A 25,423-nucleotide genomic window follows, 5' to 3' on the forward strand; every position below is an offset into this window, starting at 1 on the left:
GTGATAATTCATACAAAAACTTGTGTTTTCATTCTGATAAAAGTGTCAAAAATGAACATAAACACAGTTTGAGTTATTTAGGGGGCAAACAGGCAAGTTGAGCAGAAGTCAAAAGTGTAGCGCTGTTGGCAGTAAGGATCTTTGAGTAAGTCAGACCTGGATGCAGTCCTTATGCTGTCTCTGTGTGTGTCTGAAGCAGGTTGATATGGTCGCTTCCTTTAACGATTTTTATAAATTTACATTCTTTTATTTTTAAACCGAGGCTGAAACCCTACATCATAGGGTCACAGGGAAAATACATTTAATAATGTCTCAAAGTAGTATGCAATAAATTAATAAAATGATATTTATAAGTATTTATTTGTGGAAGAATAATTTGGGGATTGAACCCACACACTAAGACATTGGCTAGTTATGCCCTGACCCTTTCCCTATGAACTTTTCACAGGTTGACGAGACCGTGAGTGTGATACTTAAGACTGGCTGTTTCTGCCAAGGATTGCGACAATCTAGAAAGCTGCTGAAGCCCAGCACACACCTAGTGCAACTCCGTATGCAAGGCATAGACAAATGGCTATCCCAAGGAGAAACTACCTTAGCATAACAAGGAACCTAGGTAAAGCCAAGCAATACAACAGCAAAACAAATAGATTCTATAAACGTAAAGTGAAAAGCAAACCACTCCTGCAATTATAGCGCTTCTATGATTTATGCCTTTAATTTGTCTAAATCAGTGACCCATGGAGTATTGGCATAAAAATTTCAAATTCAGCAGAAGCCTAAATCACTGTAAGGAAACACTGCATTTGTATTAGTTTTCCTTCTTCCATTGACTTCTCAGAAACAAAATGAATCCTTCCCCGAGCGAAGCAAAATGAAGTATTGTACTTACTGAGATGTTATTGATCCCCCAGTCTTAGCATCCAATACGTCACAGACTCATAGAAGCACTCCTTGCCTGAGAAATCGACGAGTCAGAATTACACTCACTAAACCTTTGCTTCTGTGGAATATTATCCCCAGGTTCCAGCTTGGATTATTTGACAAGACGACACTAAAATAGACCATAGCGACTTTGGTTGTAATGTAAATGTAAACAAAAACTAAAGAAATCTTTTACAGACATAAGCTAGAGATAGACTCCACAGATGAGGAATGAATAGTTGAGAAAGCTCCATAAATGGAACCAAGAACTGGGGTCTAGGAGGCACGATGAGAGAGAAGCAAGAAAACCCCCAAAGTGGATTCTGATCTGGGATATTGGTATTTACATGACTGAGGGGAGAGTTCTAACTGGCCTTTGAGATAGAGAGGGTTAATAAACTGAAAGTGTGCCCCACATTGGAGACACATGCCAACTTGCAGAAATGATTCAAACCTTGTGAAACAAGATTCTTATTTTACTTCAGTGATACCCTTCTTGGACTCTTGTCACAGAGCTGTGAGACAGTAAATTTGGGTTGCTTTAAGCTACTACTGTGCTTGCGTGAATGGTTAACAAAAGCAATAGAAAGCCAGAATAACCATTTTGGAAGTCACTTCTTCTTTTTTTTTTTTTTTTTGCATGTGTGTGTGTGTGTATTACCTTCTTTTTTTTTTTTTATTAGCTTGAGTATTTCTTATATACATTTCGAGTGTTATTCCCTTTCCCAGTTTCCGGGCAAACATCCCCCTCTCCCCTCCCCTTCCTTTTGGGTGTTCCCCTCCCAACCCTCCCCCCATTGCCGCCCTCCCCCCAACAGTCTAGTTCACTGGGGGTTCAGTCTTAGCAGGACCCAGGGCTGGAAGTCACTTCTTTTTTTTTTTTTTTTTTTTTTTGGTTCTATTTTTCGGAGCTGGGGACCGAACCCAGGGCCTTGCGCTTCCTAGGCAAGCGCTCTACCACTGAGCTAAATCCCCAACCCCTGGAAGTCACTTCTTATAACACATTGTGTATTGTGTTAGAATGCAACAGTTGTATTCCCAAGAGTCGTATTGCTAGGCCTTCAGGCACCAGGCCACAGGGGTTCATGTTCCACTATTTTCATAACAGCCTTGTTTGTGATAGCCAGAAGCCCAAAACAACCCAGAAGAATGGATACAGAAAATGTGGTTCATTTACACAACAGAATACTACTCAGCTATTAGGAACAAGGACATCCTGAGTTTTGCAGGCAAATGGATGGAACTAGAAAATGTCATCCTGAGTGAGGTAACTCAGACCCAAAAGGACATGCATGGTATGTACTCACTAATAATAAGTGGCTACTAGCCGAAAAAAAATAATACTGAATATCCAAGATACAGTCCACAGAATTCTAAAAGGTCAACAGGCTGAAGGGCCCAAGTGAGGATGCCTCAATCCCACTTGGGAGGGAGAAGAAAGCAATCACAAAGGGGATGGAAGGACCTGGGTGGGAAAGGGGCGGGGATAAGAAGGGAACAGGATCTGGTATTGCCTGGGGGGAAAAGGACTGAAGCCCTGAGGCTCAAAAGAAAAAAAAATAGGCAACCTCAGAAGATAGGAAGCCAGGGGGCCCTCCAGAATGTAACAGAGACCTGGGAGGTGAGAGCCTTTCAGGACTCAAAGGAAAGGGACCTTAGATAAAATGACCGACAGCAGGAAGAAGGAAATTGTACAGCCTACCTCCAGTGGAAAGACAGGCATCAAGTAAGGGATAGGGTTGCTACTCCACGGTCAAAACTCAGACCCATAATTATTCCTGTCTGAAAGTACTACAGGGACTGAGATGAAGAGGAGCCCGAAGAAAAGGAGGTCCAACAACAGGCCCAGAGTGGGATCCAGCTCAAGGGGGTGCCCCAAGGCCTGACACTATTACTGAGGCTATGGAGTACTCACAAACGGGGACCCATCTTGACTGCCCTCCGAAAGACCCAACAAGCAGGTGAAAGAGTCAGATGCAAGCATTTGTACCAATCAATGGACAGAAGCTGCTGACCCCTGTGGTTGAGTTAGGGAAAAGCTGGAAGAAGCTAAGGAGGGCGACCCTGTAGGAGGACCATCAGTCTCAATTAACCTGAAATGACAGAATCCATGGCAGTAGCAAGTGATCAGCATTTAAATGTTAACTTTTAATCTAGAGATGACCATAACCTAGAGATGACCATAACCTAGAGATGACCATGTATAACTACGGTGAATCCAGATCTCTCAGACACTGGATCACCAACCAGGCAGCATACACCAGCTGATATGAGGCCCCCAACACATATACAGCAGGGGACTCCTGGGTCTGGGTTCAGTCAGAGAAGATGCACCTAACCCTCAAGAGACTGGAGGTCCCAGGGAGTTTGGAGGTCTGGTGGGGTAGGAGGTTGGGGGTGGAGAATGTGGCGATGTAGAGGGTGTGGGGAAAGGGGACATCCTTGTGGAGTCATGAGGTTGGGGAGGAAGTATGGAATGGGGAACAGTCAGACCAGCAGGGAAATAAAATCTGGAGTGTAAAAAAAAAAGATTAAATAAAATGTAAAAAAAAATGCAACAGGTGATTAATATCATCAAAGGCTAAATGCAGTTGCACAAAGATAAACCAAACCTCTAATACAAAATATACTCAGAGGTAGATGGTCCTGCTGAGTTTTATGGCTATGAAACCACCTCTGGGTTTGATGTATACATAAGGTTGAAAAGAATGATGAGGAAAGGTGTCAATGGGATATTCTCTCATATTCATGCCCCTCCTCACATGGGGCAGGGAAGAGCTATGCATCTTTCCTAAAACCAAGAGAATCCTACACAAGGCAAACACTAGAGATAGACATTTGTACCTTCTGGGATTAGCTCATAGAGGTAAACCAAAGAGAGAATATGTCTGTTTTCAGAGATGGTGTGAGTCTTTACCACAGAGAACTTCCAGATGGGGTGGAATGATCCAGAAAGAGCTGCGAGACCAGAAATGTCAGGGATAAGAAAATTGAATGTGGCCAGAATATAAGAATGGCCATCCTTATATTCTACCACAGGTCAGAACCCACCATGGAAAGAAAGGCACTTGGGAACTGCTAAGGCTTGTCAATGAAGGATTCTGCATTGTGCTTCATACATCCTCTAGAGGGCTCAGCTAGTAGAACAAGGTCTTTTCCTTTGGAGCGTCAGAAACCAGACTGGGCCAGGCTATGTAGAGAGGGAAGCAGAAACCCTGTATATGTGACGTAGGTCTCTGCTTGAAGTGGATCTGAACTGAGCAGAAAGAGAAACCTAAGGTTTGCGCTATTATGTGCTTAAGATTAGACTTTCTTGTAATGATGCTGTTCTTGTGACTGGAAAGGTTCAGTAAAAACTGCAGGACTTATCCAACTTTTCAGGACTATAATCTGTTGACAGACAGTGGCAGACGGAGGAAGAAGCCTGTCAAATTTGTCTTATGAATGTGCTTGTCAAGTCTAGCATTTTTCCTACATTAGTTATCAGAACAACAAAGTGATTTGAAGATGCAGGAAATAAAATCTAGTCCTAAAACAACGACGTTGAAGAAATGACAGAATCCATGGCAGTAGCAAGTGATCAGCATTTAAATGTTAACTTTTAATCTAGAGATGACCATAACCTAGAGATGACCATACCCTAGAGATGACCATAACCTAGAGATGACCATGTATAACTACGGTGAATCCAGATAAGAAGAAACAAGGTGAATGCTAGTGAGCATGTAAGACAAAGTAAAGTATAAACTAGGATAAGAAAAAGTGCTCTACGAGGTGAATTTTCCAATCCAAAGGTTTTAAAACATAGTGTATTCTGCTAAAGGACACTGAGGAATTTGAATGAAATGAAGAGAGAACTACATCTACAGATCAATCAGAGCACATGGACACTGTGGCATCCAAGCATACCTCATTTCTCAGGTCCCCAAGATGAAGAAGAACATGTACTGGCTTCAGGTGGCCACAGCCCCACCCCAGAATGTCTATATTAGTTGTGTCTCAAAATGATAACAAAGTACTTGAGAAAGCCAGCATAAGGGGGTAAAGATTTACTTTGGTTCATAGTTTCAGAAGATTCAACCACCATGATGATGAAGGCAGGGTAGAATGATCGATGGTGGGGATAAATAGCAGAGCCCCTCACATCTTGGCCAATCAGAAAGCAAGGACACAAGACCAGAGTTAGAGGTAAGCCCCATATAAACTCATATATAAAAAATAAAATATGGCATGTATACATGGGAAAAAACAAAAAACAGGCAGTGTATGTGTTTCTCTTAACATAATGATTTCTTGTACTACTTTTCTATTGGTTTAACAAATAAGCCTTTACATTTTTAGTTTATTTTTGAGAATTGCATATATGTTTACAGTGAAATACGCTAACCCACTCTTCCCACGCCTACCCACTCTTCCCAAACTCCTATATCTTCCCAACAACCCCCTCCCATCTTTATGTCATCCCTCTTCTTTGATATCTTTGATAACTTATTAAGTCCTGTAACTGCTTCTCATGTGTGCATAGGTGGGGGCCACCCAGTGGAACATAGGAAACCTAATAAAGGTCATAACCTCAGAATAACAATAATTCTCCCTGCCCCAGCAATTATTCACTGCCAGGTAGGTGAAGCTGGAGATCACCTATGCTGGGATTGTGACTGTCTTAGTCCTATGTAGGTCATGTATAGGTAACCATAGCACCATAACTGAGTTAATCATTAATCATTAATGAGATAGCCATATCATATCCAGAGGACAGTATTCGGTGGTCACTTTTCTCCATCTTCCAGCTCTTACATTTTTTTGTCTTCTCTTCCTCTATGTTACCTGAGCCTGAGTGGTGTGTATGTGGGGTTAATATAGATGTCTTGCTTAAGGTTGAACACTGAGTCTCTATTTCTCAGTACTTTGGCCAATTATGTTTCTCAGCACTGACTGTTGTCCACTTCAAAAGGAAGCTTTTCTGATGGGGTTGACAAACACCAGGAGATGAGCAACAGATATTTCTTGACCATTTTTGGCATGGAAGCTTCTGCCTGACAGACTGAGCCTTCAAAACCCATCAAGGAATAGTTGTGCCCTTGGGGAGCCTTTTCAGTCAGAGATGCACAAAGGAACAAGTGCTTCCTGTATCATTTTCACTGCTGCTCCTGTGACTTCCCTGCCATTGCTCAAAAGTATTAGGTTCTTCATGGTACCAAGGACTAATTTAACCAGGAAGCCAGAAGTGTCAGGCAGACACGCTGATGCAGGAACACATCTCTAAATAATATGCCATTCTCATTAGTCAGGCTAAGGGCAAGTGCATTCAAGCAGAAGGCTGAGAGGGTCGGTCCGTAATTGGGAGAAGAGTTGGAAGAGCAATACAGGCACAGCTCAAAGAGTGACTTGCCCCATCGGCCCCGGAGAGTCTTGGAAGAAAAGCAGCTGCACAGGAGGAGGACTGACTGGTGGCGCCAGCTGGTGAAACATATTTTATACAGAATGTTACCTGTTGCTTTCCATAGCAATGTCTGCAACACTTTTTAAAAATAGAATAGTAGCAGAAGTCATCCTGTGCATCCCTTGCTTCTAAGCAGCCATACTTGTTCTTAGTCAGAATTCATGGCAATGCTTGAAGTGAGCTAATAAGCTTTGTGGAAGGGATTTAAAGGGCCAAAAACGCTCAAAAGTCAAGAGGACCATCAAAGTCTTTCTGTAATTCTATACAGACAATAGCAGTGCAGTGGGCTTTTACTGACTATGGTCATTGAGTTACTCCACGCTGCTTTGGCCTGAGTCTTTCTGCAAAGATGAACCATGCATTTCCTTTGTGTGTATATGTGTGCATATTTGTACTGGGGTTGGAAATGAGTATGGAATCCAGAGGACAGCCAGGGGTTTCATTCCTTATTTCATATTGACCTTGTGTTATGAGGCAGTGTCTTTCACTGGTACCTAGAGCTTACCAAGTAGGCTAGGATGGCTGGCTAGTGGTGCCCAGGCATCTGGCTGTTCATGCTCAGCTAGCACTGGAATAATAAGTGCATTTTCACATGCCTGGCTCTTTCTGGAGATCTAGCTGAGATTCTCATGCTCATTCAATAAGCAGTTTACAGTACAGACTTGGCTGTCTTTCCTGTATTGTATATGTTCCTTTAATGTCCCTCTTACTGGAGGAGCAGAGAGAAGGTGCTAGATTCCATTAGGTGTCACTTCATACCTGAGTAGTCTGTCTTATACTTCACGTCCATCTCAGTTGCTCAGCCTACTTTCTGTTACATCAGCCTCTGTGAAGGCCCTTGTTCATATGGGTCTAAAGTTCTTGCATAAGGTTTACGTCATTTTTCCTGGAGACAAAAGCCAGGGAGACTGAGACTCCCTCTGGCAGGAACCCCAGCCGTCTGGCTGTCAGAGCTGCATGCACTGGGCTCTGGCTTCCCAACTTCTACCCAGAACAGTATGCTACTCTGACCACTATGATATAGAAAAGGGTAAGAGGCAGGAGATCAATCAATACACTGTTCTTGGACATAGTTCTCCTATCCGGCTTCTGATTTCGTGTTGCTGAACCCAAGAACAGCATAGGCACATGCCCTGCCTTTGCTCTTCTTTTCCTCTGACCTAATTTCCTCTCTTTTTTCACTCCTTTGCCCCCTGGCTTAAACAGCACTAATATTATCAACACATTTCTTTTTATAAGTGGGTCCTTCCAATCAGGACTAACAATTACAGACAGAGCCAAACCTGGTGGTACTCATTTATAATCACAGATATTTATCAACCAAGTCAGGACCATTGCAAGTTCAAGGCTTGACTGATCTACAAAGCAAGATTAAGGTCAGTCTGTGCAACTTAGTAAATCCTGCCACTAAATTACAACAAATATCAAAAGAACTGTATATATATATAGGTTGATGATAGCATGCTTACTTACTAGGTGAAGAGCCCTTCACATAAAGATTCAGTCTTTGGTTCTATAGGAAGAAAGAAAGAAGGAAGGAAGCAAACAGAAAAGGAAAACATGTTCTCAGTAACTCTAGTTTTCAAATCAGACATGCTTTATGGACTTTCCTTCATGTTGCTATAGAGACACTGACTGGGACAGCTTGTGTTTGTTTCTCATAGTCCCAGAGGTTAGAAATCCAAGTTCAAGCTCCCAAGTGGTCAGCTTCTTTGTGAGGGTTTGCTTAGTTATAACCTTATGTGACTTGATTCCTGAACCAGACAGAGGAAAGAGGTAGAGAGGACAGAAGGCAGTGCAGGAGTGGAAAAATCACAGAAGGGGAGAGAGGAGAGATAAGGAAAAAGGGAAGAAGGAGGAGAGGAAGAGAAGGATTGGGAGGGGGAAGGAATGAATCCCATACCTTTTCTTTCTCTTTGGTTCCTTATCCACAGTACCTCACCTCAACCTAATTAATCCTCAAATGTCCATCTCCAGATCCCATCTCTTTGAGGGACTGGACATTATTATAAATGCTGTAGGAATTCCCTCTTTAGCTTAGGATGCTTTGGATAGTATTGCAAAACCAACAGATTTTGTGTTAAGTCAGCAATGCTACTATAAGGAACAAAGTGAGCATTAGCGTGTCTACAAGATCTTCTTGCGGTTGGGATGAGGCCTGGAATGCATACATGGAATCTCTCAGCAGACTTCACTACAAGACGTTCACTTCAGGTCAGTAGACATTACCTCTGCAGAGGCAGGCTAAGTGTTTGTAATGCTTGAGAGTCCTCAGAGCACCCAAACATTGCATTTTCCTAAATGGACGCCGCTGGAATAAGAGGAGGAAGGGGAAGCCCGTCACTGGTGTGCCTCCTTGCAAACAGTCAGCCACGCATTTCCATCAAGCCATGATGTGTACCTGCTCAGCTGCGTTTTCAAAAATGGAAATGGCACCACGAAGGAGAGACTCCTCAGGCATTCACTTCTCATCCATGCTCAGTACTCAATGGGATGTTTGCAAATTAAAACAAGTCCCCTAAAGCAGAAGCTAACATTCTGCTAGATGAAATACATCGAGGGTATTGGCTGCAGAGGAATCTTTGAAGGCCTTTCTGAGGTAGGTAATAGTATAACCACATTGCCAATTTCCCTTCCCGCTGAATAACTTAAGACGCCTTTCAGAGGCAGAGAGTGAGATATCTAACTCTCATCCCCTGTGGACTAAGAGTGAAATCCGGCTCTCCCACATCCCGGCGACTGCCCTATCTGGTTGCAACAGACTCTTCAACACTAATAAAAAAATTTTTTTTCCTTATTAGCTGATTTAGCTCCAGCCCCAAGATTCCTTTGCTGTAACTTTTCTTTGGCAGCTCATTTCCTGCCAAGAGTTGTTTGTTATGAAAACCGATGGGGAATGAATAATGTATAAATTATAAAAGCTACCCCATTTTACCTCCCTCCTTACGGCCCACTGTGTTTTCAGGAGCATATGTGTTAGTGGGGTGTTTGCAGTATTCATGACATGAACTTCTAATCCATGAGCTCTTAAAGGCACACTAGTCATCAGCATGCTAATTATTAATATTGCACTCTGAGGATTTCTCTCCTGAGCTCTTCTTGCAGCCAAACAGAATGCTACGAACCAGCATCCGGCCACTCCCAAGACAGATGGTTAGGTCCGACTGGAGTGTGAGTTTCCGACGCTGCTGTGTGGATGGCTGTATCAGAAGTCTTTACCGTGTGAAATACCAACCTTGCCAGTTGTTAAATGTTAATGGCTTTATGGTGAGGATAAAGGGTCTGTGCTTCCCGCCTGGAGATTTCAGAATTTCACTTCCGGCCACGGAAATGCCGTCATGATGTCATAAGCAATTTTCACTTGCTTCTAATTACCTCTATGGGCGTTTATGAAGTTTCGTAGATTTCAAGTAAAATACACCTGAAAGAATGTGTATGATTACTGAATCTAGAGGACTGCGCTTAATATGCTGCGTTTTTTGATTTGGTTATATAAAAGGAAAGAAGCAAACTGAACAGTTTAACTAGGCTATATAGATTTATTAATTTCAGTCAGGTTGAGGAGCTGAACTTAGAGACCACACTAATTGACACAACAGTGTGAATGATCAAATTAGAAAGATTGCCTAGGGCCCGGCTTACCTTGCAAGTTTCTGACTAAATGTCCACACAGGTTTCAGTCTTTATTTATTATATAAAAAAGTAAGCATTTTTAACTCAGGTAGTAAGGAGATGGCGCAGTGGGTAAAGACACTTGCTGTGAAAATATGAAGATCCGGGTTTGAATTATCATAACCCCTGTAAAGCCTGGGACTGTAGGGACTGTAGGGACTGTAGGCACAGGTCTATAATCTCAGTGTGGCCACAGCAAGATGAGATGCATTTGGGCAGGGTAGTTAGATGAACATGGCAGAAAACAAACTTTGAACCTGGCTCAAACAAGGTAGAAGGTGAGGATCAACTCTACATATTGTCTTCTTATCATTGTGTGGATGGGCACCATCCACACACATATATACATACATGTACAGATTGTGTATACACATACAAAAAAACAAAATACACACTAGCCAACTCCAAACGTCCTTTATTTGGATAATATTTTAGATATACTCCTCTTAATTACTTGTATACTAGTTCTAATATTTTATACATTTAATTTTTAATTGTTTGAGACTTTCATATGTAAGTACTGATTTTAAACCAGTTCAACCTTTCTTTCTTCTCCCTTCAATTTCTCATGTCTGCTCCCACTTCTTTTCAAATTCATAATCTCTATATTAATGTGATATGGCCATACACCCCCCCCCCACACACACACAGCCTAGTGAGTCCTTTAGTGTTGTTTGCACGTACATGTGCATACGTTTAAGACTAATCATTGAGGATGTGCTAACCTATCAGGTGCGTAGCCTTTAAGAAAATGGATTCTCCGTCTGAGCAGCTGGTGACTACCTGTAGGTCTTCATCTAGGGGTTACCCATCTTGCCGTGTTGATGTTTGGTATCGTTGTGCAGGTCTCAGGCAACTGTATCATTCAGATTTCATAGTGTTGCTTCCCTGCTTGTGTAGAAGACACAATCTCTCAGCAGGCATGCTGGTCCTCTGACTCTAACAAACTTTCTGCATTATGATCCCAAGTTAAAATTTATATTGGCTTAGAAAAATGGCAGTAGTAGTTCTCCTCTAGGACCTATGACATCTCCAGGTAGTTGCTTAGGTTTACACTGCCAGGTATCAATTCCTTTCCACTAATGTTTCCACTTTTTGGCTACTCTGAGCAGCAATGAATATGAACAAGCAAGTATCCTTATAATGGGATATAGAATCCTTTGGGTATGTGCTCAAGAACGATGGCTGATCGCATGGTAGATATGTTTCTAGCTTTTTGAGGAACTCCAACACTAATTTCTGTAGTGACCACATGAGAACGTAGTCCTTTCAACAGTGGCTAAAGGTTTCCTGTTCATCATATCCATACCAGTGTTTGCAATTATATATATTTTTGATCTTAGTAATTCTGATGAGGGTTAGATGAAATCTCAAAGTAGTTCTAATTTCTTTCATGTCTAAAAATATTTCTCTGCTTGCATTTCATTCCTTAGAACCATGTTTAGTTCTATACTCCATTTTAAAATGTGTTGCTCCTTTTCTTGATGTTTGTACTTTCAAGCAAAATTTTTAAGAAAATTATTAACAATAACTTTATAAATGAAAAGTAAGTTTTCCTATTTTATTCAAAATAGATTATTTTCTCATACAATATATTTAGAGTACAGTTCCCTCTCACAGTCCCTGTCCACTACCTCATCTTCACCTGGATCCAATCCCTAGATTTTCAAAGAAAATTTAGGGCCAATACTCCTCAAATTGTCCACTAAGTAGAAACAGAAGGAACATTCACCAACTTATTTTATGAAGCCACATTTATGCTGATACTCAAAACATACAAAGACTCAACAAAGAAAGAGAATCATACATAGTCCAATTTACCTTATGAACATACATGTAAAAATACTCAATAAAATACTTGCAAACCAAATCCAAAATACATCAAAAAGTCGCCCACCATTATCAAATAGACTTCATCTAACAGACGCAGAGATTTTTTTTAAATATACAAAAATCAATAAATATAATCCACAATATAAACAAACGGAAAGGAAAAAAAAACAAATGATAGTCTTAGTAAATGCAGAAAAGGCCTTTGACAAAATCCATTATCCGTTCCTGATAAAATGTCCTGGAGAGATTAGGGATATAGGGACATATCTGAACATAATACAGGCAGTTTACAGGAAGGCCATAGCTAACATCAATTTATCTTTCTTTTTCTCTTTTCCCTTGATTGTTTGTATATTCTAGATACTACCTCTGCCAGACATAAGACTGATAAAGATTTCTGTGCAATCTACAAGCTGCCTCTTCACTTAAATGATTTTTTTAAGCTAAGAGATTTCTTTCTTTCTTCTTCTTTGTGTATTTATTTTATGTATGTGAGTACCCTGTTGTCATCTTCAGATCTACCAGAAGGGAGCATTGGGTCCCATTATAGATGGCCCTTGTATTGTTGGGAATTGAACTCAGGACCTCTGGAAGAGCAGTCAGTGCTCTTAACCTCTGAGACATCTCTCTAGCATGAGGTTCCATTGTTAGTTGGCCTTTAATACCCCAACTGACAGAGTCCTGTTTACAAAGTCATTTCAATGCTAGTGAGTTCAAGTGTACTCCCTACTTCCCTCCTCTAGCAGCATTTCTGTTGAAATTCTTGATCTATGCGAAGTTGAGTTTTACACAAGATAAAAGATAAGATCCAGTTTCAATCTTTGACATAGAGCCATCTAGTTTGTTGAGCACCATTTGTTGAAAATTTTGTCTTTTCTCCAGTATGTATTGTTGGTTTCCTTGTCAAAAATCATGTGGCTGTAAGAGAGTGTAGGTTTTTATCTGGGTCTTCGATTATATTCTGTTCATCAATGTGTCTGTGTTTATGCCACTATGATGCTGTTTTTATTATTATAGTTCTGCAATATTGCTTGAAATCTAGGATGGTTTTAGTTGTTGTTAAGAATCATTTTGGTTACCATGGATCTTTTGTATTTTCATATGGTATTTAGATTTTTTTTTCATTGAGGAATTAAATTGGAATTTTGAGAGGAATTGCATTGGATTCTATAGGCTGCTTTAGGCAGGATGAGAAATTTTACATTAATCTTATCAATACATGAGCTTGTAAGGTCTTTCCATGTTCTCGTATATTCTTCAGTTACTTAGTTCAGTTTTTTAATGGTTTTATTGTATGTGTCTCTCACTTCCTTAGGTAGATTTATTCCAAATATTTCACTTTGAAACTATTGTGAACTATTGGTGTTTATCATTTATATATAAGAAGGCTTCTGAGTTTTCTGTGCTAATTTTGTATCCAGCTATTTAGAGGATTTCTTGGGGTCAGCTTTAGGAGTAGAATTATAATGGTTCTTTAATATATGGAATCAAATGATCTGAAAATCAGTTTCTTTGACTTTCATTTTCTGCTGGTGATTTTGCCTTATCTACTTCAATTTTCTCATTGCTTGAGTTAAGACTTCAAGTAGTATATTGAATATGTTTTGCTCCTGGTTTTATTGTGTATGCTTTGAGTTTTTCTCTATTTAGTTAGATGGCTTATAGGCCTGTTATGTTTTTAATTTTTATTTCCATTTTTAAAATGTTGAGATATGTTCACTGTATCTTTAGATTTTTTCATACTTTTTACAATTAAGTGATATTACACTTTGTCAAAAGCCTTTTCAGTATCTAATGAGATGACCATGTGTTTCTATCCCTTAATCTGTTTATGTAGGGATCACATCATATATACTTATGTATATTGAACCATCCCTACATCTGTGTGAAAAAGCCAATGTGATCTTGGTGAACAGTTTTCTTCAATGTGTTCTTTAATACAGCTTGCAATTATTGGATAATTTTATGTCTATGATCATCAGAAACTTTCATTTTTGTTGTTGCTGGGATTTTATTTTTGTTATTAGGGTGATACCTGGCTTTGTAAAAAGTATTTGAAAATGTTCCTTTGCTATTTTATTAAGTAATGTGAGGAATATGGGTGCTATCTTTTTTTTTTTTTTTTTGAAGACTTGGTAGATTTCTATGTTTAGTTCATCTGGTCCTGGACATTTTTTTAGATGGGAAACTTTTAATTAGTAGTTCCATCTCATTGGATGATATGAGTCTAATTCAATTATTTTATCTTAACTTAGCTTTGCTAGACCACATGTATCGATAAATTCATCTATTTCCTTCAGATCTTGATTTTTAAAGTACATGCTTAAGATTTCCTTTACTTCCTCAGTGCAAGTTGTAATGACTCCTTTCATCTGAAATTTCATTTGTTGGATCTCTCTTGGTTAATTTAGTTTAAAACATGTTAATTTTTTCAAAGAAGCAACTCTTAGTTTTATTTCTTTTTTGTAATGTTCATTTTTTATTTGTTTGTATTTCATTAATTTTAGTAGAGATTTTTTTGATATAGGTACCCATTAGAATAAAGTTTCCTTTCAACGCTGCCTTTGATTTGTACCATAGATTTTATTATGTTATGTTTTCCTTTTCATTTAATTTTATAAATTTATAATTTTCATGTTGACTTATTTCTTAACATAATTGCCATTCAAGAGTTTATGTATTTTCTAAAGTTTTGCACAGTTGATAACTGGCTTTATCCCCATTGGGGTCATACAGGATGCAGGAAGTTATTTCAATTTTGCTGTAATTTTTTGTTATTTGCTTGTATTCAAGTATGTAGCTGATTTTAAAGAAATTCCATGGACTACAAAAAAGAGCCCATACTCATTAGTGTTTGATGAAATATCCTGTAAACATTTATTAGGTCCTTCCTTTTGATTTATGTTGTTATTAACTCTAGAGTTTCTCCCTTTGTTTATCTTCTCTACTGATGAGAGTGTGCTATTGGCCATCCATTATCACTGATTTGGGGGACAATCTAGGTTTTTCCCTACAAAATTGTTACTTTTGGAAAATTGTATATGCCTGCGTTTTGTCGATATATATTTAGAACTGTAATATTCTGTTGGTGACTTTACTTTTAATGAAGCTTCCCTTAACTTTTCTGACTAATATTGGTTTTAAGCATATTTTCTCAGATACTAGAATATCTATATTGTCTTGTTTCTTAGTTCCACTTTCTTCAAATACTATTTTTTCATCCTATTACGTTATGATGGTGTCTATATCATTGATGGTGAGGTGTGTTTCTTAGAGACAAAATGAAAATGGATTATGTTTTCTAATATAATGTTAATCTACATTTTCATTAGTGGCCTGAGGACATTGATATTCAGAGTGATTATTAAAAAGATTATATTAATTCATGTAATTTTGTATATTTTGCAGGGTTTTCTCAGATCTTTTTTGATTACCTGTCCTAGCATTGTTTGTTTGTGCTCTGTATCCTCTTGAGTGTATTTATCATTCCCTTCAGATTTAAAGTGCCTTTTGTAGGGCCATCTTGATAGACACACTATATTTGTTTTTATCATGCTAACTTTTCTCCTTTAACTTTAATAAGTAGTTTTGCTGGGTATAATAATCCAGGTTGACTGTGTGTACTTTCCGTACTTGAGGTACACCTTTTCAGACCCTCCTGGTTTTAACTGCTCCTGTCATCAATCTGGTCCTTTTATAGAGGGCCTACCTCTGTAAGTTACTTGGCTTCTCTGTGCTAAGCTTTCTGTATTGAAACCTGTCTCTATTTATTTAGCTGTCAATAGCCTATATTCATTCAGCTTTCAATATCCTTTATTTATATCATGTTTTAAATATTTTAGCTATAATTTGTTGGTAACGATTTTTTTCCGGTCTTGCTTGTTTGATGTTCTGTAGGTTTTCTTCTTATTCCTGGATGAGGATATTTTCTGTTGTCTTGGGGAGTTTTCTTCTATGACTTCACTGAATTTATTTCTATGCCTTTGCTGTAGTACTTTCTTTTATGTGTATAAAATTTGAATGTTATATATTTTTCATGGTGTTCCAAAACTCTCCCACATCTCATTCATAATTAAAAAGAATTCTTATTGACCTTTATTGTGTGATCAAATTTTTCTACTTTACTTCAATCCCTGATTTTCTATTTCTGACATGATCTATTGTGTTGAGGAGCCTTTCCCTGATACATTTAGTTGATTTGTGATTTTCATTTCCATCATTATTTTGATTGGATTTTCCTTAAAAACTCAAACTTTGTTTTTATGTCTTTTATGTACTTTTTTCATCTTTGTATCTTTTTTTCTATAGTTATAATCTTCTTTTGAAGTAACAGAATGTTGTTTTGGGTCATATTCATTACGAGCCATTACCATCTATTTTACATTTTTTGAAGAGACGTTATTTTGGTGGTGGTGGTGGTGGTGGTGGTGTGTGTGTGTATGTGTGTGTTTGTATGTGTGAGTGTGTGTGTGTGTGTGTGTGTGTGTGTGATGTTTTCATCTTCATGTTGGAATTTGTAAAATAACAAAACAAACAACAACAACAACAGGAGTTAGTTTTTTGATTGCGTTTTTCTTTTTCTTCTTGAATGAAGGTTCGGCTCATCTTTCAGTATGGGTGTTTGCAATGTTCAAAATAAAGTATATTCATAACAAGGTAGCTATAGCTTCTATTTCTGGGTTACTGACTGTTAGAGACTGTTGCCTTCAGTGTATTGGTCAAGAAAGATGATTGGAACAATGTTCTTCTGTCTGTATGTACTTCTTCTGAATCTCAAAGTCAGAAATGACAACTGAAACCTTAGAGGGATGCTGAAAGCCAAGTATAAGGTTGCAGTTCCTAGAAAGCACCTATGAGGCTTTAAGCCAAACTAAATGAAGCAGGACTGAAAAGGAGAGCAGAAATAGCCTCTGTGTGATCGCTTTGATGTATGCTGCCATATACTTTGACAGCATTTTATTGAAAACTTTTCCATTATTGTTCATCAAGGATATTAGCCTACAGTTTCACGTTTTTGTAATGTCTTTATGTGGTGTTTGATATTAGAGTGATACTGGCTTTATAGAAGAATTTGGAAGGCCTCCTTATGTTTTTATTTTTTTTAAATATTTAAGAAATGTTTGTTATATTTTGAAAGTAGAATTCGGCTGTGAATCCATCTGGATTTGATATTTTTACTTATCCAGAAGGCTTTTGATTTTTGTTTCAAATTATTTGTTATGGTCTGTTTAAGTTGTTGATCTCTGTTTGGTTTAAATTTGGTGGTTCAGATGAGTCTAAAAATTTGGCAACTTTTTAATAAAGGTTTTCTAACTTAATAGAGTTTTTAAAATATTCTCTTATAATATTCTGACTTTCTGTGGTGTCTGTTTTAATTTTCCTGAACATAAATCATTTCGTTTATTTGAGTCTCTTCTTTCTTTTGCTTAATTTGGATAAGGGTCTATTGATCTCGTTTTAAAGTACCAGCTCTTAGATTTGTAGTTCTTGGTACTGTTTTTGTTGGTGAAAATGTCTTTTCTATCTCATAAATTTCTGCTACTGTTTTTATTATTTCTTCCCATCTACTGCATTTTAGAGTCTTTATATTGTTTTCCAAACACTTTGAGTTGCATAATTAGTCTACTTATTTTTACTCTTTCTTGTTTTTTAATGTACTCACTTTACACCTAAATTTCCATCTTAGAACTGGGTTTTAATGTGTCCTGGGTGTTTTGTGTGTTTTGTGTGTGTGTGTGTGTGTGTGTGTGTGTTTGTTTGTTTTGTTTATTTTCATGATTTCATTAATTCTTGATTTTTTTCTTTGATCTATTCATCATTCAGTAGTGTTATTTAATCTCCATGAATTTATGTAATTTTCAGATACTCTTTTGGTATTGATTTCAAGCTTTATTACATTGTAGTTAGATTGGGCACATGGAGTTATTACACTGGATTGACCCATCTCATAAAATCTAGTAGTATGCCCTTTATAAAAATGCGTGTGCCAGAATTTGTTGCATATATGTTTAGAACTGTAGTGTCTTCTTGCTTGACTATTACTAATTCTCAAAATTTAGAAGGCTAGTCATAAAATGTTTTGTAGAATGTGGCTCAAAATTACTCAAGTTATTCATGAGTAACTTCTATTGTCAATAATATTTTTATGCATATCATTTCTTGACAGTACTGCTGAATATAATAGAAATCATCACTTATATTACTTTATATGATAAAGTTAAAAGCTGCCCTTATCTTTTGATTTCTGCAAAGCTAGAAAAATGTATTAACTTATCGAAGAGTACAGGGACTAGATATGTATTACCGTAACAAACATTCAAGTTAAAAATTTCATTAGTATCCTTGAAAAACATTTTTATAACAAATTATAATCTATTATGATGGTAAATTAGCTAATTTCAGAAGATAAATTTCTAACCACCCACATTACAAGGGAATCTAGAATAAACAAAATTTACTTATTATCAAAGATAACTATTCTATCTTTTGGTATATTTATTTATAATCTTTACATACACTGAGGTTTCTAATACTGCAATACTAAGACTTATAACAGCATTTCATTTTACGTTATTCTTATGCTGTAAGTATTTTATCATATAATTTAAAGATAATATAAATATTAAAAATAACTGTAGCAAGGGCTGTATAGCAGGTTTGTTAGTTAAGAGTACCTGCTTATCTTTCAAAGAACCTAAGTTCAATTGCAGCACACTCGTTTGGTAGTACACAATCATCAGTAAACTCCAGCTCCTGGGGACCCAGTGCCTTCTTCTGTTCCCCATGGGCATCTGCACAGAAGTGCACATGTGCGCACAGACACAAATGTGCACATGAATAAGAAGTAAAACAACTAAAAAATGAAAGAGAATATGCAAGAGTGTTGAGAATGTCTTGTAGTTCTGAAAACAACTGTTTGAAAAGATTCACGTCTAGAAATTGTTACCCACATGCTGGGTTCAGTGAAATGTCTCTCCATGTTCCTTCACCTGTTTCTGAGTGATTGTTGAAGTTGTTTCAGGAGTATTTGTATCTTCTCCAGAGCATGCATCCTTGAAGAAAATGCAGGTTAAAGCCACAATCAGATACAAGTTTGAAAAGAATTGTAATAACAGTAAATAGTGCTTCTGATTATGGAGAAATGTAGCTCTTGTGACCCTGAGAGAAAAAACAGTTAATCACTTGGGAAAACAGGTCTTTTTTTTAAAACTGAAAGTCAAGCATCCAGCTACCATAAAACCTAATGACTCCATTCTTGAGTATTCGTCTCAGAGCAACAAAAACCCATCTTTACCAATAAATAAGTAAACAAAATAAGAAAACCAAACAAAAAAATGTAAACTACATACAACTGTAAAATGGCTTGATTCAATAAAAGAATAACCATACAAATATGATATACTTACTTTGTAGAATAAAATTCAATGTTAAGAATGAAACCCAGAGACCCAGAATAGTTCCTAAGATGTTTAGGAAAAAAACGTTGGGGGCTGGAGAGATGGCTCAGCGGTTAAGAACACTCATTGCTCTTCCAGAGGTCCTGAGTTCAAATCCAAGCAACCACATGGTGGCTCACAACCATCTGTAATGGGGTCTGATGCCCTCTTCTGGTGTGTCTGAAGATAGCTACAGTGTACTTATATATAATAAATAAATCTTAAAAAAAAAAAGAAAAAACGTTGATGAAATGATTCCTAATGATATTCCTCTGGTGTCCTCATAGGTCAGTTCCTAGTCCCGTTGTCATAACAGGGGTGTCACCCAGAGGCTAAGAGCAGATGCAGAGACTCAAAGCCAAATGCTCCGAGGAGCCAGAGGAATCTCACAGAGGAGAAGGAAAGATTCTAGGAGCCAGGGCGTTCACGTACACCAGGAAAGCAGCCCACATGATCAACTACATAGGTTCATAGAGGTTCACAGAGACTGACGTGACAACCATGGACCCTGTATGGGTCTGAAATAGGTCCTCTACATATACCTTATGGTTGTGTTTCTTAGTGTACCTGTTAGACTCCCAATAGTGAAAGTAAGGGGTATCTCTGACTCTTTTGCCTGTACTTGGGACCCCCTTTCTCCTACTAGGTCATCTTGTCTAGCATTGGTATGAGGGCTCTGCCCAGTCTTATCACATCTTGTTAGTCCATGTTCAGGAGATATCCCGGAGAGGCCTACATCTATTTTTTAAAAAGGGAAATAGAGGAGAAGTAGATCTGAGGAAAGAAGGGGTGGGTAGAGGGACTAGGAGGAATGAAGGTAGGGGAAATTGTGACCAGGATGTAATGTATGAAAGAAAAATAAAAGTATTTTTATAGAGTAAAATACATTTATATGTATGTATGTATGTATGTATATATATATATATGCATGTATATTACAACTTGGATAAATTCCTGAAAATTATATTGAGAAACATTAATACTTCATGATAATACATCATATAATTCTATTTGTGCAACATCTTGAAATGACAGAATATTATATGAAATGACAGAAATGATAACAATGGAATAGAAACTATAACTGTTCATGGGGTCAGATGGGTGATTGGAAGAGAAGGGAATGGATGTGGTAACAGGAAAACCAAGGGCATCCTTATGGTCAAAGAACTGTGGGCTGTCTTTATTGGTAGACAAAATTTTATCACAAATATGCATAAACATTGATGGACATGCAAATAAGTGAATTGGTAAAATGCTAACTAGATCATAATTTATTGGTAGTATATGATGAGTTGTTTTAAAACTATGTCCGCATTAGGAAATTAAGTAAAGTATATACGCTGAGTCTCTTATACTCCTTATGACCCATAGGAATTTATATTTTTCCAATAGTTTATAAAGTGCCTAGTTATGTGAATAATGACTGACAAACCTATGCACCAATCGCTATTGTGTATGACAGTTTCTCCTAATCACTCAATCCTTAATCACCAGTGTGAAAGAACAGATGTCAGCCAAGGAATGGGCTCCTCTGGCAGATAGTTTGGAAATGTGAAAGCAATAGATATTCAGCAGTCAAAATCTGAATATGAACTGTCCGCAAATCCCTAGCTAAATACACATTACATATGCATTGAGTCGGTGCCCCAGAGCAAAATGAACTGGAAACTGGGAGTCAACTAGAACTCTTTAAGAACTCTAAAATTCTGAACCGCACTGGTAAGGTTAAGACTTTGTTGCATTTTTAAAAGCATTTTCTTAGTTATCCACAGTTCAGCTGGTATGAATTTGAGACTCAAACACAACTGGAAATTTAAAAGACAATGCACAGACACTGCCATAAAATCACACAGTCTGTGAGAAGAAAAATTTGAATGTAAAATCTTGCCAGATTGCTAAACTTATCTCTTCAACAAACTGAAGAATTAAAAATTAAAAAACAAAACAGAGTCAGAAACAAAGAAAAAGCAAAACCACAAACAAAACAAAAGACCTGGTAGCCAAATGTGCCGTAATTAGTGAAATCATTTTACAAATAAAACTAAATATGAGCCTGGTGAGATAGACTAGAAATTAGTAGTTCTTACTGTTCTTTTAGTGCATTTCCTAGAACCCACATCAGCCAGCTGGTAACTTGCCTGTAACAACAATTCCAGTCAATTTGACACCCTCTTCTGATGTCCAGGGGCACTTACATATATGTGATACACATAAACACACACATACTGTAATAAATATTATGTAAATAAAAATACTATAATATAAATAAAATAATTTAATGAAATTAAATGCAATATAAATGAATGATTGAATAATTAAATAATCTTAATAAATGGATGAAATAATCTTAAAAAGAAAGTTATATAAACTTACAAGACTATAATCTAGAAAATTTATAGTTAGCAGATTACTAGTATAAGAAATGTTGGATAAATTTATTTTAGTTCCAAGGAAGTCTCACAATATTGTAAAATGATTATGCACACAGAAGAGCTGTACTGTTTCACAACAGTGACAATTTAATTTACAAAGTAAATATAAATATAAACAAATTCTCATGAGTTTTAGTTAACAACACACACTATTACCCTATAAGTGATCCTTGAAAAGAATCTTAAGAAATATAAGTTAAAAGTTCATGAAACTAAAATGATGCTAGGAGGCAAGACATGAAAAGAGGGTAAGAGCCTTGAAAGGGGAATGAAACAAATAGAAAATGCAGGGCACAATGGCAGATCAAATTGCTGTATTTGTATACAGCAACCACACTAAGTATAAATGGGCTAAATATTGTAAGGCAAATATTAGCTTGGACTATTTGTAAGAGCTGAAGGAAAAAGACATAGAGATATGGAGAGAAGTGTTAAAAGACAATACAGTATAGAGGTATGGGTGGTCACTGTGGCATGTAAGAACTGTCTTTTCTCACTCAAGCAGAGTTCAAAGAGAGCTAACCAGGCTGGTTATATTTGATTTCAAGATATTGTTGTGGTAAGAAAGTCTGATCCTGTACTATCACTAGTGTTCTCATAGTGATCCTGATGACTGGATATTGCAAAATGGATAGATCCCGACTATACCAAGTATCATAGAAGTCACAACTATTTCGCATATCCTGCCTTGGCTCCTAGGGCTATTGTGTGAAGATGGTGGTTTGCTTCCCTTCTTCCTAGAGAGAGTGGAGTTGTATTTTATTTCCTTATCTCATATCTATGAACTTACAAAAATACAAATGTCCTGGGATTCTTAACAAATAGGAGGGAACCACTCCAGTGTGCTGAAAGTGTTAAAAGTATTTCCAGTCTGAGAGTGACACAAAAGAAGCCATAGCTTATTATTATAAATAAGAACAGATTCCACACACTCTACAAAATTCAAATCAGAAGCAAAATGTCAAGTAAAATTTCAGGTTTCTTAGAACCACAAATTTGGAACTGTGATCACTTGGAACTGTACCACCCACGGGCTCCTGTTTTGAACAGTGGCCCCCAACTGATTGCATTGTTTAGGCACATAATGGAATCTTTGGGACATCGGGCCTAACTGACCAATACTGTCCACTGTAGACATGCTTTCAAGGTTACATCTATTTCCAGCTCCAATCTGATTTGCTCCCTGCTCTGACTACAGTGTGGGAAGCTCATGCCATTGGCTCCCATTGCTACAGTTGAAGCTCTTCCAATTCCCACATCTTCCTCATAACAATGGACCGTGCTGTGAGGCCACGATCAATCCCTTATCATCTATGTCTCTTCTGTCTGGTAAAAATTCAGTGTAGAAGCTTGTGGCGGTTGGAACAAAGTTCCTGAGATAAGCTGAAGAATGGTTCTATCTTTTGAGTGAGGGTTTCAATTCATGGCCAGGAGGTAGCATTCCTATGACTACATTGAAGCAGAACATCATGGTCATAGGTGCATGAGGTAGGAGAAGCTGCTCTTCTCATGTATGGATTGAGAAAGAGGGAGGGAGGGAGGGGAGGAGGGAAGAAGAGAGAAAGAGAATTGAGGAAATGACTGGGGACACCATGTACTTTTCAAGACCACGTTTCCAGTGACTTGCTTCATACAGTTGAACCTTCTATGTCAGTTTCCTTTCAATATACAATTAGAATAGAAATAATTAAGAGACTTAATTCATCAACAAGGTTAAAGCACTTCTGATCTGATCATTACCAAAGCCTCATCCCTGTTGCTATACTGGAGATCATAACTTTAACACAAGAGCATTGGGAGACTTTTCCAGACCCAACCCAAAAGTTTAGTTGATATTTGTGATCCTGTTTTGTTATTATGATGTCAAGTTACAATCTCTTCCAGGATTTGAACATGGGTTACCCTAAGGGATAACTCTTGTTCTCCTTTTTTGCCCTCTTTGTGGTTTGATGTATTTGTTGAGGAAGAACCCAGAATCAGAAAAACTTAGGTCTTCTATGTACACCACTGTTCTGTATACATAAGAATTGTTTGTAGTTACTTCAACACTTAAGGCCACTAGTTAGCCAACCTTTTAGCTACATTATGCTATACAGGTCTGAAGCACTGTGATGTTTTCTGTTGTAGTTCGTCAGCAACAGACTAAATCAGTTCTGCTTCTGACTTGCATCTGGAGAGCACAGCATCAAATATGAGATGTGGCCTTTGCAGGGAGGGGGCTGTGAAGGGAGCCTAGGCTGGTACTCTCCTTTGGCTCCTATGGTTGATGAAGGGCTCACCTTGTCCCCTCATTCCCATCTTTCTATACAAGGAACAAAGGGGAAGCAAACAAAGCAACCTGAGACATGCTTCTAGGAGAAAAAGAGGCGCTGAGAAAGGCAAGTCGTGGGTAGATGTCCAGGACGAATGAGGTACCTGGGACGTAAAGTGGGACTACAAACAAACACAGGATGACACATGATGATACAAAAGGCTAATATTTTCAAAGTGGGAACCTTAGCTTCTTGTGAGCGGGTTTTCCTTCAGCGCCTTTTTTCTGCGTTTTCTGTGGTGTGTGCATGTGTAAAATTTTGAAAGTTTGGCATGATATAAAGTGGCAATTACTTAATGTAGCACCGCTCAGCCCAAATCACTTGCATTTTTATTTATGCATTTACAGGTACATTTTTACTGTAAAATACCAACATGTTAAGTGTAGATTTGTATCCATATCAAGAATATGACTGTTTGTCATATAAGTGACAAGTCAGGGTTTTATTGTAATCATGTGCCAGAGTTTATTTGTCTCTGTTCTATTCGTGGGTATTCGTTAGTTTTCAGAATATTTTTTCTCAACAAACACATGTGGATATGTGTATGTATTATCTTGTTTACTTTTATAATTATTTTATTATGGTGATTCATGGATTAATTTATCTGACCAAATTACTTATTGGAACACTTGGGCATACTTGATAGTGATGGGTATTTATTGTCAAATGCTCCTTGAATGTTTTCTACATCTTTATCGACATCTCACGTTATCAATGTTCTGTTGCCCTTCCCAGTCTAGCTGAGGGATGATAACATACAGCTGGTGTCTTGGTCAGTATTTCTTTAGGTTACAATGATTAGAATTCCTAGTGTAAATAGCAAAGGTGAAATGGTATCTAAATGGATCTAATTTCTGGGAAATAACAATAATCTTTGCCTTGACATTGTCATGAGGGTTAAATGGAAACGAGATGTGTGAAATGTTTAGCACAGAGTTGACATACAGTCAAGAAGGCAGTCCTTGTTAGCGTGTGTCAAACTGAGCCTTTTCTACAAAGGAATGTACATTAGTCAGCCATTTCTACCTGACTAATGTATCTTGCTCCCAGAAAGCAAAACACCCTGCATTCTTTTGACCAGCTCTCTCCTTCCTAGTCACAAAACACTACTAAAGGAGTTGACCTCACAAAGGGAGCGCTTATGTAGTAAGACTCCTATATTTGAGCCTGAGGGTGAGGTGATTAAGTCAGTAAGGGATCCCAAGTCCAAGGTTGGCCAAGTTAATTAGAAACTTCTCAGAGATGCTGAAAGACAGAACTTGTGCCTGGTGCTATTAACTGACTCAAGAACACATGACTGGGCATGTGGCAGGCCCTGGAAAAGATCCTGGGATGGTTACTTTGCTAGTATTAAGCTGTTCCCTGAGT

General features: G+C 37.8%; 1 long non-coding RNA gene across 5 annotated transcripts in view; it reads right to left on the bottom strand.

Moving 5' to 3' along the window:
* The window catches only part of LOC102549269 (uncharacterized), a 155,279-nt gene that overhangs the window by 37,645 nt on the left and 92,211 nt on the right, over positions 1-25,423 (bottom strand). For 2 of the 5 annotated variants that reach the window (XR_010065886.1, XR_353503.5), the window contains one exon: positions 17,310-18,924. The exons of the other annotated variants lie outside the window; for them this stretch is intronic. This is a non-coding gene — a long non-coding RNA (uncharacterized LOC102549269). Of the gene's footprint in view, positions 1-17,309; positions 18,925-25,423 lie in introns of those variants that run through there. 5 annotated transcript variants of the gene reach the window in all.

Source organism: Rattus norvegicus, chromosome 4, assembly GCF_036323735.1.
Source record: "Rattus norvegicus strain BN/NHsdMcwi chromosome 4, GRCr8, whole genome shotgun sequence".
NCBI lineage: Eukaryota > Metazoa > Chordata > Mammalia > Rodentia > Muridae > Rattus > Rattus norvegicus.